This window comes from Perca flavescens, chromosome 6 (assembly GCF_004354835.1).
Source record: "Perca flavescens isolate YP-PL-M2 chromosome 6, PFLA_1.0, whole genome shotgun sequence".
NCBI classification, from domain to species: Eukaryota; Metazoa; Chordata; class Actinopteri; order Perciformes; family Percidae; genus Perca; species Perca flavescens.
Window position 1 is genome coordinate 404891 of NC_041336.1, and position 4876 is coordinate 409766.

The 4876-nt window shown below is 33.5% G+C and overlaps 1 long non-coding RNA gene across 1 annotated transcript; it reads left to right on the forward strand.

Moving 5' to 3' along the window:
• The first annotated feature begins 1127 nt into the window (after window positions 1–1127).
• Window positions 1128–4151, forward strand: LOC114556653 (uncharacterized). Its single transcript, XR_003692721.1, has 3 exons — window positions 1128–1273; window positions 1730–1779; window positions 3802–4151. It is a non-coding gene; the product is annotated as an uncharacterized LOC114556653 (long non-coding RNA).
• Window positions 4152–4876: the final 725 nt, after the last annotated feature.

Here is a 4876-nt window from a genome sequence, read left to right on the forward strand (position 1 = left end):
GTTTCTGTAACGTTACCGTCTGCTGCAGTCACTCAAAGTGGCAGGATAGCTTCAGGGGCAGGTTTACCAAAACGCTGAAAGAGTGTAGTTTAAATTTGCTTTTGTTTTATATATTTATTTCAGTGATTCACATTAGTTCATTTCAAATATGCGCAGAAAATGACCGCCGAGCAACAGTATTGTTCCTAGGTGAGTCCCAACACAGACCAGGTGAATTTATGAACGTAGCCTGAGTGTGAAAGTTCTCTCAAAAAACAATCATTGTTACGTAACGGTATCCTTGTGTTTTTGTAAGTGGGTATACTGAAATCCTTGACCTTTCCTAGTGGATATACTCTGTACACCTGTGTATCACGTAGACTACACCACTGCCTGTGGACCATAGTCATGCCTGGTGATTTATAAATGCAGAAGTTATTTAATCACAATTTTATCTCAAAATATTGTTCATGGCATAGTTATATATTTCTCCAGATTTGAAAAATCTAGTTGTTTAACATTAATATACACTATGCTATATAGAGGTATCCAACCTGCATGTTGTTCTTTAATCTGGAAATGCTATAATCAGAAAAAGGTTTTATTCTCAATATCCAACCAGAAGATGCTGTTAACAGATTCAGAGTAATAGTGGAATATAAAGTGCATGTAAACATACTCAGTGTAGCTGCTGACTCACAACAACACAGCATGAGTCTGATATTTCCTAACTCTCTTCTGGTTAAATGTGTACGTGTCTGATATTTCCTAACTTCTCTTCTGATTAAATGTGTACGTGTCTGATATTTCCTAACTTCTCTTCTGATTAAATGTGTACGTGTCTGTGATATTATCCTAACTTCTCTTCTGATTAAATGTGTACGTGTCTGTGATATTATCCTAACTTCTCTTCTGATTAAATGTGTACGTGTCTGTGATATTATCTTAACTTCTCTTCTGATTAAATGTGTACGTGTCTGAACCTTTGACCTGTAACCATAGAAACTGTTTATTCTAATGTATCTGATCTGTGGGGGTGTAACGCCTGAACCTGTAGCCGAATGTTTACCGTATATGGAGATGATATTCAGCTGTTTGTTTCAGAGACAACCCCTCTCTGTGGGAGGATATAAGACTGAGAACTTATTTCATTTCTCAGTCTGAACATTCTTCAGATTCTTCATCGTGTCAGAGTTCTGCTCTTCTTCTTCATCTTCAGACTTTGTTCAGTTTAGATTTTACATTTCTACATTTTTGGATCTTCATACCTGAAACTTTCTCCACCAGCTCTTCGGTAAGAGACTCTGACTCTTCTCCAACTTTTATTATTTATTCACCTTCTTTAATGTTTATTTCAATGATTTGTTTTTTTCCAACATTTTTGTCACTTTTTTAACATTGTTGTCACATTTTCAATTTTGTTTTTCAATTTCTGATGTTTTTTTTTAACGATTGTTTTTCCTTGAATATTTTAGTCACTTTTGTAACGTTTTGTTGACAATTTATGTTAACATTAAAAATAATACAATTTACACAAAAAATAAAAATAAATGTCAATGTTTTTTTGTTTTGTTTTTTTTGACGATTTTTTTTTCCCCACAACAATTTAGTAAATTTTTTGTCAACAATTTTTTATGACATTTTTTGTCCTTTTTTCATTGTTTTCTAAAGAACCTTGAAGTTAACTGTGATGTAACGTAGTGTTCTGTATAATCTTAGTAATGAAGTGTGTTATCATGTGATATTCCAGGTATCTCTCCTGCTGCTGACTCTAGAACTCATCTCTCTCTTGTCATTCAGGTAAATATAATTTAGATTATTATTCTCTCTTTAACACATTTAAACTTCTCTGATTGGTTTAGATTCTGTTTCAGCTGCAAAGACAAATTATTTTCAGTTTGATGGTCTCAAATGTTTCTCTGTCTGCCATATTCTAACTGCATCAGGATGTTTATTTATGAGTTTTGCAGAACTCGATTCATGAAACTAAAACCATATGGTAGGTAAGGAGTCCACAGAAAAAAGCCAAATCTGGTTTCCCGTCAACTAAAATTTCTGTTGTTGCTGCTGACAGACTCAGATTATTATTCTATTAAGTGTCTGACAACATTATGGAAGGGATCCCTACAGAGATAGAGCTTTTAGTTAAAGAGTAAGATCCTTTTACTTTAACATGAAACAGCCCCAAAATCACCATCACAAAACCCACCAGACTCCATGTAAATAATCACTACTTTTATCATTGTAAAATACACTTCATTCAAAGTGGACAAAAACTAAATAAAACTACCAAAAGCCATCTTGGTTCATCTTTCCACTGTTCCAACAATCACCACTCTGGTTTCGTTGACATAAACCCTTAATTCACCCTATTACATGTAGAGATATGCTGGCTCTATACACGCTAAAAGTCCTGATTATTTACATGGAGTCTGGTGGAGATATGCTGGCTCTATACATGCTAAAAGTCTTGATTATTTACATGGAGTCTGGTGGAGATATGCTGGCTCTATACACGCTAAAAGTCCTGATTATTTACATGGAGTCTGGTGGAGATATGCTGGCTCTATACACGCTAAAAGTCCTGATTATTTACATGGAGTCTGGTGGGTTTGGTGATTTTGTGGTTAGGATTTGGTACTCAATCTTTTATTTCTCACCTTCAATGTTTTTTCTACGATTGTTTTATACTTTTTCCAAAACTTTTGTCACTTCTTTTACATTTTGGTCGCATTTTCAATTTTATTTAAAAAGTTTTTTGTTGGTTGTTGGACAACTTTTTGGACTTTTTCGTGTTGTTGTTTTCGCTTTTTGGAGAACAAAAAAAAATTGTATTTAGGGTTACAGAAGGCGAGAAAATGTCAGAAAAAGCAACAACTTCAAAGAAAAACTCCAGAAGGCGACAGAAATGTTGAAATAAATTGTCCAAAAAAAACCTAAATAAGCAACAAAAATATTTTGAAAAAGGATAAGAAAAGAAGAAAAGAAAAGAAGCAACAAAAACGTCATTGTGGGGGATGTAACCATCAAAGTCTGTTAGATACATGTTAAATATGTCAGAGTAAAGTCTCTAACAGCCTTTATATGATAATATAAAGAGATATTAGATATTTCAGAGATATAAATAGATGTTAGATATGTCAGAGTAAAGTCTCTAACAGCTTTTAAATGATAATATAAAGACATAGTAGATATGTCAGAGTAAAGTCTCTAACAGCTTTTATATGATAATATAAAGAGATGGTAGATATGTCAGAGTAAAGTCTCTAACAGCTTTTATATGATAATATAAAGAGATGGTAGATATGTCAGAGTAAAGTCTCTAACAGCTTTTATATGATAATATAAAGAGATGGTAGATATGTCAGAGTAAAGTCTCTAACAGCTTTTATATGATAATATAAAGAGATGTTAGATATGTCAGAGTAAAGTCTCTAACAGCTTTTATATGATAATATAAAGAGATGGTAGATATGTCAACAGCTTTTATATGAGTAAAGTCTCTAACAGCTTTTATATAATAATATAAAGAGATGGTAGATATGTCAGAGTAAAGTCTCTAACAGCTTTTATATGATAATATAAAGAGATGGTAGATATGTCAGAGTAAAGTCTCTAACAGCTTTTATATGATAATATAAAATGAGATGGTAGATATGTCATATAAAGAGTAAAGTCTCTAACAGCTTTTATATGATAATATAAAGAGATGGTAGATATGTCAGAGTAAAGTCTCTAACAGCTTTTATATGATAATATAAAGAGATGGTAGATATGTCAGAGTAAAGTCTCTAACAGCTTTTATAACTCTGTGTTCTCCAGATCAACATGAAGATCTCTATCTTTGCTGGTGTTCTGCTGATCTCTGCTGCTCTCATGTTCCTGGGACCAGAACCTTCAGATGCTCTGTCCTTTGATATTAGGCACACCTACCCTAAGATGACTGCTGCCCAATGTACCGATGTGATAAATGAAAGAAAAATCAATGAGGAAAACAAAGTCTGCAAGAGTACCAATACCTTCTTGAATGGTAACAATGCGTATTCCACTGGAACAATCTGTCGTAGTAGAGAAGGAGGGACGCTGTGGAAACAAAACCCCAGTCTTAGAATTAGCAACGATATTTACCCAATTATTGAGTGTATTTGGGATAGAGTTTCCAGGTTTCCCAACTGTAAGTACGCCGGTACACCTTATACCGACAGGAGAATTATTGTCAAATGTGACAACAACAATGTACCTTTTCACATTGAAGGTAGTGAAAAGGTTCAACCACCACCTGTTATCTCTCCAATATCTGGGTAATCTGTTACTACCTGATGAATCAGAGTAATCTGTTTTTTACCTGATGAATCAGAGTAATCTGTTACTACCTGATGAACCAGAGTAATGTGTTACTACCTGATGAACCAGAGTAATGTGTTACTACCTGATGAATCAGAGTAATATGTTACTACCTGATGAATCAGAGTAATCTGTTACTACCTGATGAATCAGAGTAACTTGTGTCTCCTGTTGAATAAAACATATTTTTAACTCTGGGTCTGTTTTTAATGTCGACATGTTCACTCATTCATAAAGTAGTCCGGTTATGTAACAACAAAGAGACTTTGTGAAGTGGAATAAAAGTAGAAAGTTTTATGAAAAGAAAAGACTAATTTACACAAAAACAAACAAGAAACTTTCTTGCAAGTTAAGTAGCCGACACATTTAGGGGTATTTGTACTTTCCTTGAGTATTTCCACTACATCTCAGAGGGAAATATATATTGCTTATATTCAGCCTAAATGAGTATCTTTTGACTAAATATGTAAGCTTTAATGGAAACAAAAACATGTAATATAACTGAAATCAGAGTAATGTATCTATAGTTGTGATAAAATGTACAGAAAAGACA